The following is a 12,968-nucleotide window of genomic DNA, read 5'->3' as shown; positions in this document are numbered from 1 at the left end:
GCTCTTTGCAGGATACATCGGTCGCACCCACAGTTGGATGAGACAGCGTCAAAGGCTGGGGTGCCCAACAAAGTCGTGAGCAGCCCTGCAAGATGGAAGGTAAAGGCAAGCAAGATGACTTTACGCGTCAAAGACCCCAGGTCCAGAAGAAAAAAGTTGCCGCCTTAACACTGAGGTATGCCACGGAAAGTGAGAACACAGCTTCAGAACCTGACATGGGTGCTGACACTGCTAGACAGCACATTGGAAATTACAGTAGTGCGAGAAGCATTGCGTCCATTTCTGAAGGCGACAGCAACTGATACGTTTGTTGCTGTGGAGACTGCTGACACTAGAGTGGCTCTCCCTGACAACCTTTATGACATAGTCCTTTTGATTGAAAGTGACATACCGAGTACTATAAAAAAAAAATTGGGGGAAAATCTGACCTCTACCTATGACATTTTGTTGACGGAGGCCCACTGGCGCCTACCCTTTGTTCTGGCCTCTCCGAGAGGGGAGGAGGCAGTTCTCCCCAGTTTCGCACACACTGTGCCGAAAGAGCAGGCGCTGAATATTGCAGAAGATTTGGCTAAGTTGCTTGCACCGGCGTTGTACCATAATCAATGTGGATGGGAAACATTTTCCCCCATTCATGAGATACCATTGCGGTCTATGCCACAGCCTCAACCCCAATTTCCCATGCGACGTGAAGTGAAAGCTCCATTGGCGGAAATCCTTGACCAATTGGAATATCAAGGTGTGATTGAAACGTGTGTGTCTCCGATGAATAATCCTCTTTTAACTGTGACCAAGCCTGATGGCTTGTACTGTTTGGTATTGGATTACCGGCATTTGAACTCTCATTGTCGGACCTGCGCTGCACAGAAAACTCACAGTTCAGCCCTTGTGGATAGTCTTGTGCGTAAACGGTTTAAGACCACACTTGTTATGTTATGTTATATGTTTTTTAAAGCGCACAGCTGCCCCAGCAAAGAGGCGTCCCGGCGCTAACAGATCTAACTGGAACAAAACTCCCTAAAGGGCTTACCAGACATATCCAATGGCTTTTTTAGCCATAACCTGTCCTCTATTAGTAGTCAATGGACAGCTTTTACCTGTGGCGGTAAACAAAAACAATTCAGAAGATTAGCCATGGGCTACAAGAATAGCCCAGGCGTCTTTACCGTTCGCATAGTCCCTCTTTTAGAGGGACTCGACACTGATGCATGCTCGTCTGTGGATGATATTTATCTCACTGATGACAAATTATGGCCACATCTGTGTCACGTTGAGCAGATCAGTTGTATGTTTGCGGACTTCGGTTACAAATTTAACTTTGCTAAATCACACATTGCAGAGTATACAGTGTTCTTCCTGGGCTATGAGGTTAACAATGAAGTTCGAATTTTGGCACCTCATTTCCTGGAGAAATGCACACAGTTAGGCGCTCTGACAACTCTGAAAAAACTACAATCTTTACTGGGTTTTCTGAATTTCGGGCATACTTATATTACCGATTATGCCCAGCGTATCAAGCCTCTTTATGTCTTGGTACAACCTACTTTCATCAAATCTTACTGGCTGCCTGAACAGTCTACAATATTGCGATCTTTGCAGTCTGATCTTCTTGAATCTAAATACTTACTGACTCGTGACAACCAAACCAACCTGGTAATAAAAATTGTACCTGGGGCAGTGGGTTTCACGTACCTGACTTTTAATGAGGGTGACACAGTCCCTATTGTTTACGAGTCGCACTTGTACACTTTGGCTGAAATGCGATTTTCTTCTGTGAAAAAGTTTTGACTGCAGTGCAGATGGTGATTATAAAGGAATGAGCGCTGTCACAGTGGGAACACAGGTTGGTTGTTACACCGTATCCTGCCTTGGAGGCCGTGACAAAAGCAAGTGTACCAAATTCAAAAGCTTTGCATCAACGTTGGATACAATGGGCCACATCCTTGATGTCTCCGGATGTCACATTTGTCTTTGATTCCTCTTTGCAAACTCAGGAGTACTTGCAGAATTAATTCCTTCATCCGGCTCCTCTGTCCATGCGCCCGCTTGGACAGAGGAGCCAGAGAAATGTCCTTTCTCCTCAGATACTGCGTATAAGTACATCTTAGTTGCAGTGGATTCGTGTACACGCTTTATTTGGGACTACTCTTATTGTGAGTGACTCTTACTACTGTGTTCAGTCTTACAATGATAACTTGTTCTTTTGGACTCAGAATGACTATCGTGATTCCAAAGGTAGCACGATTAAACACAAAATGCTTTGGGTTCAAGTGGCTGAGCTTAAAGAAAAGCTCTCACTCCTGTTTGTAATTCATGCTTTTGGTCACCAACACGTGGGGGTACACGCTGTTGGTAACTGTCTTGCTGATGAAGCAGCGAAGACCGCAGTTGCGACATACTTAATAGCAGCAGTTACACGTTCCAAAAGTAAGATTGATGATGACATCTTGGCAGCTATTGCCGCAACAGAGAAGGGGGGTAATTACCCAATAGGTTTCCCTTCTAAATACTTTGATAATTTAAGTCCTGATAAAGTTCCCTATGTAAGAATTATCGACGTTGGTGACAGGTTGATTCCCAAAGCGGATCGCAGGCAAGCCTTGATAACAGCAGCACACAAGGGTATGGCCTCGGCTCACGCCGGCGTGTCAACTACTGTATCTCTTTTACAACAGCGTTACTGGTGGCGTGGATTGTACAAACAGACGCACGAATATGTCCTTCATTGTGATATATGTCAACAGATTGAACCTTCAACTGCTGTGCGCCAGCCCCAGACACAGTTGTACATATCTAATAAGCCACTGGGTTGTGTTTATTTAGATGACTGCGGCCCTTTCTCCTCTGATACTGCGTATAAGTACATCTTAGTTGCAGTTGATTCTTGCACACGCTTTGCTTCAGTGTGGCCACAAAGGAGTGCTGATGCCAGAACTGTCATAAGGGATTTGCGTTTCTTTGTGGGAATTTTTGCATGTGGCACCTTTCATTTAGACCATGGTCCAGCGTTCGTCTCTAAGGCGTACAAGGATGCCATGGGTTCATTGGGGGTCCAAGTCAAATTTTCGTCTCCATACAGATCTGAGGGTAATAGTATTGTGGAGCGGATGAACCGTGACTTAAAGCAATCCTTGACAGCTAGGGTTTTAGGTACTGGCAGGAACTGGCTAACGCATCTCTATAGCATTCAGCATGCACTTAATAATCTCCCTAGAAGGTGTCTGGGTGGGCGGGCCCCATACGAAATGCTCTTTGGCATCAAAATGTTTGTTCCGGACCTTGAGGGTCTACACCTGGCGGCGTCTGCCGCACCCTTTGATGTAGATGACCATTCTGCTGTATTACAGAGTCTTCAAAAGACCAGAGACAGTCTTGAAAAGGAACATTTGCCCTCCACTTCTGATGCTACTCTTCAGATTCTGGTAGTTGGCTGCCTACCCCGAGTCGGTGACCTGGTCCGTGAGAAGGTGGAGAACAAGAAGGAGTTCGGCCCCTCATATCATGCACTAGTTTCTGTGCTTGGAGTGCAGGGTACAAGAACAGTTATTTTACCACCACTTCCTGGTTGCAAAGAAAACAGGTACATCTCCATTGACGATGTCAAATTACAGCGAGTGGCCGATTCTTCTTAGTATGACTCCAGTGGTCTCTTGTCCAGCAATGCTGAGAAATTCTGTTTTGGCTCCTGCGAGTACCAACAGACCTGACGTTGCCATTGAGATGCCTACAGTTACTAATCTTTTATTGAATCCACAGGCTGGTGAACCCCTTGATGATACTGAGTATACTTACCCCACAGATGTGCCCTTGCCTGGTGTACTCTCAGATACTGTTAATCAGTCACGTTTTTCATTTGACACTGGCTCTACAATATCTAAGTCTCCTTCAAAAGTTTCTATTTTTGCTGTTTGGTTTAAAATACATTTTTTGATAACCCTTGGACTTACATTTGGCTGGTGCTTTTTTCAATTTTTTTGTTGATGTCAATTGGATTTGTAGTCATGTTTTTTCGTCTTGTTAAGGGACATTATGTTAAAGAAAGAACTTCAATTTGACTAATTGATGGAACTTTGGCACCCCACTCCTCATCTCACAGAATGAAAAGGGACCAGACTTTTGTTAACATCACCGCTTGGCCTGTCTTAGATGGGATTGTGTGGGATGCTGTTAAATTTCCACGCCACGGCCCAGCAGAGGTTATAAATGTTCCCAATGTACTACCTGTTTCAATGGGGGATGTTGTAAAACAAAACATACGCTCTGATGATTGGGATGTCCCGGCCGTTGAGGCTCTTTTTTCTGATTTGAAATATTTTTCTGCTTCTGATGCTGAGGACTGTATTTAGACTCAGCTAATTATGCAGACTTATTTTGCTACCAACACTATGGCAATAATTTTTTGCATAAAGCCAACACATTTAGAAATGTGGTACATTACACAAAATGAGAACACTGTCCTGCTTATGTTGAAGGCAGCTCGAAAACTCTTTTGAAAAAGGTTACTTGAGGAACATGGTGGCCGCTAGCTAAACGGCCATGGCTGCGCTCACCTCACTGATTGCGGAATGATGGTCTGAGGCTTTGGCGGTGGTTTTTCTCCTTGCCCCTGACGTCCTGTGTGTTCCTTTCCGCCTGGAGGTTTGAGGGGCTATGCAAGAGCGTGTGGGGGGCTGCAGCGCTGGCGAGGAGCCGGCTTTCTCCAATGAATGCGGACGTGAGTACACAGACTGGAGGTGGGAGGAGGCTGCACGGCTTCGGACACGCCCGGATGCCGCCTGCTTTTGGTTTCGCTTCCCGTCCAGAGCGGAGCACGTGAAGCCTGCTGGGGGTCCTGAAGCGGGCCTGTTAAAGCTAAATAGCTCGCTACGGAGGGAAGCGGGGGGCCTGAGGTCAGCCGGTCAATTTTGGAGCAGTTGAGTCTTCTTGGAGAGCCCATTGATATCGGCCCCCTTTTTGGTACAGCCCCCGGCAGAGCAATCTTCCCCGCTTCTGGGTGCTGGGAGGCTCGTAGTAATTTCTACCCGTGTTGTATGGAGATGGAGGTTGGGGCTACGAAGGTAGAGGTGCCAGAGGCGCAAAAGGCGTCAGAGAAGGCAAAAGTAGGTCTCTCCCCTCCCTTGCCCCCACTTTAAGGGCCAGGGCAGCCCACTCGTTGCAGAATTCAGATATCATCTTACCAATAGTGACCCCTAGAAAATCTCCTCCTATCTTGGAGACGGGCGATAGGGGTTTACAGAAGAAATAAAGTATAACGACTGGTGAGGTGGAAGTGGGAGTTAAGGCGAGGGAGGCTCCAAAAAGCAGACGGAAAAGTAGGGAAAGAAAAAAATTGTTTTTAAAACCAAAATAACCCCTTCATTAAATACCTACCAGAGAGAGGAAAAGGAAGGAGGGATGCCTAAAACTAAGGTTAAATCTAAAAATAAAACTAAGGCACCTAACGGCGACAGTAAAGCCTCCCCCCTTTGACTCCGTTTCAGCAATGTAAGCAGAGGGAAACCAAGCATCTTAATGTAACCCCCCCCACCCCCCCAGACCTCGACTGGGTCTCACTTAGAAGTAACGCTGTCTAATAGATTTAATGCTTTAGAGGTTCAAGACCTGCATATTCAGCCGCCCCTCCTTCTGAAGACCTGCGAGAGAGTATGAATGAAGCTTTAACTATGGGGGGTACAATTATGGCCAGTGAAACTGGGGACGCTGAGCTGGAGAACCCCAGAAGTGTAGGGTTAGGTGTGCACACTCTCTCTGACATTTTGATCGCAATGAAGGGGGAGATGATAAGTGGTTTTAAAATTTCAGAGACGAATCAGGTGGATTTAGCAAATAGATTCTTAGTCTCTGCAGCCAACCAGGTGGCAATCAAATCTTCCTGGGAGGTGCTGGCTCAGAAATTGGAGGAGGTGGCCCCTAGAACGGACCAAATAGAGGCAGAGATTCTAATAATTAAGAAAGCGATTAAGTCTGCCACAACAGATATGGCAAAGTTGGCAGCCCAGACTAAAGCACTAGGAGAAGATATGGAAAGGCTGGAAAATCACTCTCGAACAATTTGAGACTCCTGAACATACCAGAGAATCTTGAAGGGACAGACCTCAAAGGATTTATTATCTTGCTGCTACAAGGGACAGTTCTCAAAAGTTTACCGGATGTAAATCTGACATCGGAGATTCAAAGGGTCCATCGGGATCCATTTAAGAAAAAACCCGGCCAACATAAGCCTAGGAAGATCCTGGTCAACTTCTTCTCCTACACTGTCAAGGAACAGATACTGTCGGCAGGCCTTAAAGAAGGATCAGTCCCCTTTTCACTTACTGGCCAAGAACCATTTGTCTTCCAGATAAGACCAGATATATCCCACACAACAGCCACTAGGCAATGGGAGTTAGGGAGCAGGATAGAGGAGTTAAAAAGTTTAGGAGTGAAGACCTAGTTGAAATTCCCAGCCCAGCTACAAGCTATGTTTAACAACCAAATGCACCTCTTCCGCACAACCGAAGAGGTGGATGAATTTATGGAAAAGATCAGAGGGGAGAAATCTGGGAAATAACTATACAGAATTAATATGCAGGTAGAATAGTAATACGAGAAAGCTTTTCATCGCTGTGCCTTAGATTGTTCATTTTTTTTTGTTTATGTAAAAATTATTTTGTTTGTTCTATGAGGTGGGCGTAGCCATATAGGTTCACCTATTCTGGAAGGGAGGGTTCCTCATGGGAGTTTAGGGGGACAGGAGGGTAAAGGGGGGGTAGGGAGGCACTGGGTGGGGAGCAAAGGGATAAAATAAAAAATACTCATCTCACTCTAGGAGTTTAGCACATGGGCGAGTAGCTTTGGACCGGAGATTTCTAACTAAATGACAGTGATAACAGTTCAGTGTAGTAAGAAGTGCTTCATCTCCTGGGATGTTAATGGTTTGAGATGCCCAAGGAGACAGGGGCCGATTATGAAGTATTTAGAGCTTTCCGAGGCACATATATGTATCTTACAAGAATCTAAAAAGCTGTTTTTTAACAATCCTTGGGTCGAGAGTTTTTGTTCTTCTAGTCAAACCATAAATAATCGGGGAGTTGCGATTCTGATAAATCGGGGCCTGGCGTGTTCAATCAAATATATCCAGACAGACCAAACGGGGAGGTGGATCGTCGCACGTTTTAACATGGACGACAAGGATTTAATCTGTGCCTCTTTTTACGGCCCAAACGTGGATGATTCATCTTATATCTACAAACTTTATTCAAAGTTAATCCTGGAGAACCCGCCAATGGTTGTGGGGGGAGACTTTAATGTCCTCCTAGATCCCTTAGGGATAGGTCAAATCAAAGCCATTACATACGGGCACCCCGTATCCGGCGTGCAATGAAGAATCTGATTTATGACATAGATTTGGCAGATGCCTGGAGAGGGAAGATGGGTGAGGTAGCCGGGTTCATTTTTATAGTGAAAAAAACCACCACTTTTCTAGGATTGATTATATATTAGTGAGTAAAGAACACCTGACTAAAACATCTGCTATATCCATCCTTCCGTTTCTTCTCTCTGACCATGCCCCCGTTTTGTTCTCATATAATGAAATAGTTAATCCAACTCAGACCAGGTGGACACTCAACAGGGGAAAATTGGCTGTTTCCGATATCATTCAGAGTATTAAAGCATCTTCCCTAGAGTTTTTTGAGATCAATATTGGTTCCACGAATATGAAAATAGTCTGGGATGCCTTTAAGGCCAATTTAAGGGGTCAGCTTCATGGTATTATATGCTCTAAAAATCGAGCTGAAAGTCGGGAGTTGAAAATGAGGGAGGATCGAACAATAGGGGGCCTCTAGAAAGGATAATTAAGGTGCAGGAAGACCTTGAACTAGCCAGGCAAGACTTTAGAGAGAAGCCAGACGATAAGTGTAAGGCCCAATGGTTAAATAAGAGCATGGAGAATTACGAGTACGGTGAGATGGCCAGCGCCCTACTAGCATGGAAAGCTAGATGTGACTGCATTAAAAACAACATTAGCGAGCTCATTATAAACAATGGTAAGGACAAATCTAAGGATGTAGAGGATATAAAGAACTGCCTGCTCTCCCTTTTTTCAGACCTATATAAAGAGAACTTATGTCCCTCACAACATCAAATACGGACATGGCTGAGCACCAAATCTCTATCTTCCCTCACGCAAGCAGGTAAAGATCTCCTGGACTCTCCAACCTCTTTAGAAGAGATACAAACTCAAATTAAGTTATCTAAAAATAAGAAAGCATCTGGCCTGGACGCCCTCCCAAATGAGGTATATAAACATCTGGCCGACGAGGTTACCCCAGTCTTGGGAACTCTATTTCAGTTAATCTATAACCCAACAGTGAAAATCCCCAGTTCATGGAGAAAGGCAACTATCGTTTTAATACCCAAAGCCAGGAAGGACCCCCTGAGAGCAGACTCCTATTGTCCGATCTCCCTGCTAAATTCCGACTATAAAATCTTTATGGGTATATTAGCTGGGAGATTAGCCAAATTGGCACCCAGATTGGTCAATCCCGACCAAAAATGATTCAATAATGGACGTTATATACAGGAGCAAACGCAGCTTTTTATAGACAATATCGATCTTGCCACATCAAAACCCTTGGTGGTAATCGCTTTAGATGCCGCCAAGGCGTTTGATAGGGTTTGCTTTTTTTTATCTTTGGGAGGTACTAGAGTCAATGGGCTTTGGGCCTGGGCTTATTCACACCCTAAGACAATGCTACGAGGGAGTCTCAGCAAAAATCCTGATTAACGAGTCGCTCACTCCTAGGTTTGAGATTCAGAGGGGAAGATGGCAAGGGTGCCCTCTATCTCCCTTGTTGTTTGACTTATACATTGAGCTGTTGGCCCCGGCTATAAGGTTAGATCATCAAATTCTCCCTTTAAGATCTCAGCAGTATTCATCAAAAATAGCGCTATATGCTGACAACATTATTCTCTATACTAGCGGCCCAGTAGTAACCATTCCAAGGGTTGAGACTCTCTTGGGGGAGTTCGGCTTAATTTCTGGTTATCTGGCCAAATCCTCCAAGATGGAGGTATTGTGCTGGAATATCGAGCAGTGGGGGGGACAGGCCTCTACGGAATTTAAATATCTAGGCATCACTATAGTTATAGAATTGGACAAGATTGCTCCTTTGAACTTGGGAAAAGTTACTAAAGAATTAGACTGTCTGTTTGCAAGTTTGAAGAATCTTCCCCTAATCATATTTGGTAAGGTAAACTTGGTCAAGTTTGCTATCCTCCCCAAGCTAACGTATATCTTAATGTCCCCCTGACATTCCCCCAGCAAGGTATTAGGAAAATACAGAGTAAGATTGGGAGTTTTGTATGAGGAGACAAAGGTGTGAGACTGTCATGGAAGAAACTAAGGCACCGGCTGGTTAAGGGTGGGCTGGCTCTTCCAGATATCAGCTGGTATTTGGTAGCATTCCAATTTAAGCCACCCGGATGCTCCTGGCAAATCCTGCAGGTTCAGCATGGGGAGCACTGCTTAGTGAGCTGGTCAAGAACGAAGGGGGCGACAGCACAGAAGGTTTTCTTTATAAATACGGGTCACCGATCTTTTTTTAAAAAGTACGTTTGAAGGTCCTTAAAAATGCATTAGTAACCTGGCTTAAAGTAAGGAACAGGTGTGGGATAAGCTGCTATTCGGACCATGCCCCTGTCTGGGACTCCCCGGGGACTCCTCTTTGTCTCAAAGATGGTTTGGCTGTACCGATTAGGAGAGCTGGAGTCTCTATCTGGTCTGATCTGGGGGATGTAAATGGGGTTTAAAAAAGAATCATTTTTTTGTTACCAATAGAATATACTATACCCCAGCTAAAATTGCAAAATTTGCCCCAACCCCCGAGCCGAAATTCTACAGATGCATGGCCCCCACAGCTATTGACATCCATGTTTTTTTTGAGTGTCCGGCATTGGGATTGTTTTGGAAAGGGATTGGGAATTTTCTTTGCAGGATTTTTGACTTGAATATTGTGGTAAATGGGTCTTCAGTTTTTTTTGCCGACGACTGCGCTTTAACAAAGGACCTGGCAGTGAGGGAAAAAGGACTATTACTATGCCTTAATTTGTTGGCACGTAGAGAAATCTGTGTGAAGTGAAAAGACCCAAGCCCCCCAAGAACGGAAGACTGGCTCAAATCATCATTGGCGATGGCACACCTCGACCTTGCTGGCGCCAGTAGCACTCTGACTAATCTCTGGCAACCCCTTATTAACATGGGCCAAGATCTAAGGCTGCTTAGGTAATCAACAGTGCGGGTACCCGGTCCTATGGTTACAACTTAACTCCAGTGTAAGGAGTTGGTCGGGAGACCTAAGCAATTGCAGTTGGCCGGAGGGAGCCCAGAGACACAACAATGGCTGTAACACTCTGCTATATGCTTATAGGTGAGATGAGGACAAAAAAAATACTTATTTTACTGATTTTAATCAAACAAATCCTGATTCATTTTATTTTAACCCCTTCTGCGCGGCGCAAATTTTCGCGCTGTGCTGAAGGTTCTAATGAGCCTATCGGCTCATGACGGAACGGTTCCGTCATGAGCACAGCTCAACCGACGCTCATGACGGAACCGTTCCGTCATGAGCATGGAAGGGGTTAAGATGACCACTAAGTCCTCTTCCAAAATTAGACTCACCCTCACTAAATGATTGTATTCGAAGTCCTTTATCGATCAATTAGCTATAGGGAGCTATGAGCTGTAGAAAGATACTATTGATTTCAAATCTGTTTGAGGTTCTAAAAGTTGGCAAGTACAGGGCGCTGAAGCTTTGCATCGTGCATGCCTCATCCTGAACCATATGTTGTTTTTGAACTCGACTATTTCACAAACCACTTGCTTTGGATTGGCTATGTCTAAAAAATTAAATGCTCCTTCTATTCCTGATTTGGGTGTATAACCTACATGGTACAATCACATCAATAGTTCCCTTAATGAGCTACAGTCTCTGTAGCTAAATTACATTTTTCATATTTCCAGCTTGGATCTCCAAGGATGGGTATTATGCCAAAAAAGTTCTGATTCATGCCAACATCGTTTTCTGGGTCTGGCCCCTGGCTATATACAGGCTAGGGTGGATCCCCGTTTTGAAAGTGCCCATTCTGTTACTACCTATTCAATAGGCAAATTATGTCAGAACTGGCTCAAACATTCCACTCTAGCGCCAGTTATGCTCCATTTGTCCAAATTGACTGACAATATTGATTTGAATGATGTTGTTAAAGGCCCTGCAAAAGGCAGGTCAAAAAGATGGGTATATGCTCTTTACAACGAAGTTTGGGAACTGTCTCAAATTGAAGCTGCATCTAGGTTAAGAGCTAATGATCAAGCTAATTTAGAAAAAGTGCTTGCAGCTGATGACAATAGCATCAATACCCTTTCGTCCCAAGTTTATACAATGGATAATATTGTTTCATCTGTTGTTGATATTGTGCAGGATGAAGTGTCTGTTTTGTACCATGGTCAAAATCAATTACATTCCATTATGCAGTTTGCGTGGACTTTGCAAACTTTAAGATGGTAATGTTCCATGGGACTACATGAATACGCCATCTCTATTTCTACCATTTAATTTGACTGAAAAACAACAATTTATGTCTATGAAGGATGGTGCATGTTCGCTTTTACATATTGAAAAGTTGGAACCTTTACCTTTTTCTGTTGCCGAGTCCAATTCCGCAGTTTGTCTCATTCATGGGTTAATAACACTGCCTTTTCCCCTGTTCAAATTCAGTTCATGCATGAACCTTTATGCCATATGCAGATATGAACCATTGGTTAGTGCATATCTCCATGAAGTGGGGTTTCTGCCATTTACCTATAGGTGCCTGTGGGAGGGTAAAGAGGTTTACTTAAAAGGAGAAAGGTCACTTCTACACCTGACCATTCACTGGTTTGCAAAAACATACACTTGCATGGCTCGTGCAATTCAGACGCCCCAAATTTAGCATGCACTTAAAAGGGAAATCCTGTTTCAGCTATAACACCAACTTTCACGTTACTGGCTAACGGTAGCTATTTGCTTTTAAATGATGAAGATTGCTGTGGTATGCTGGCAGGAATTCCGTATATATTGTGACCATCTCCCATTGTGCAATCTGTTGTAAAAATGTGCTGTTCCCGCCTCCGCATGGGAAACTCAATGTGTCCATCTGGCCTTCGATTCCGACCTTGAAAGCAGAGTTCAACAAGATGATTCGAATAAGGGCTCTATTGTCTCAGAAAGGAGTTGCCCTTACTTCTTAGTGTGAAGCATTTGTCCTTCACATGGCTAATACTCGCACGGAGGTGCATGCCCTTTTGAATACTGATCTCCCCCTGCATTTCGGTTCTTTGATTCACACTATATTCAATGCCTCATCGACCATGGGCTTGGCACACTTTTTTAAAGTAGTATGTTCTGGCCTTGTGACTTCATTCCAAACTATATTTGGTGTGATACCTGCTTTTTTTCATTCTATTTTTCCAGCCTCTATGGCGGTTTACCAGTAATTCTTGCTTGGCTGCTGGTGTATTGCTATTAATTTGCTTGCTTCAAAATGGCTGTACAATCTGTGTCTCACGAAGACCTGCCCAGGCTGCTTTAATTTCGTAACCGGATGCTTGAATACAATGGAACGCTACCTCTGGCTACCTTGCGTGTTGCGTATGGATTATCTTTCCGGTTTTCATATTTTACATGCGTGCAGCCTGTCTTCCATTGCCTGGATTGCTGTTTTGAATGGGCTCTGGATTTGTGTCTATGCAATACAGTGTCTCCTAACCCGGATTATGATCAGCTAATGAGTCCCTTAGTTGCGCATGAGTTGGAGAGTTCTGGTGTCGAGATTATGGCCTGCGCAGCTGCACATGGGGTCCTAGGGAATTGGAATATATGTGCGGTGGCACATGACTTCCTGGCACGCAGTTATATGGAAAAATTCCAGAGTTGTTCTCTGATGGTGCT

This window comes from Lissotriton vulgaris, chromosome 4_1 (genome assembly GCF_964263255.1).
Source record: "Lissotriton vulgaris chromosome 4_1, aLisVul1.2, whole genome shotgun sequence".
NCBI classification, from domain to species: Eukaryota; Metazoa; Chordata; class Amphibia; order Caudata; family Salamandridae; genus Lissotriton; species Lissotriton vulgaris.
The sequence above is the reverse complement of the archived record's forward strand: the minus strand, read 5'-3'. Positions refer to the sequence as shown.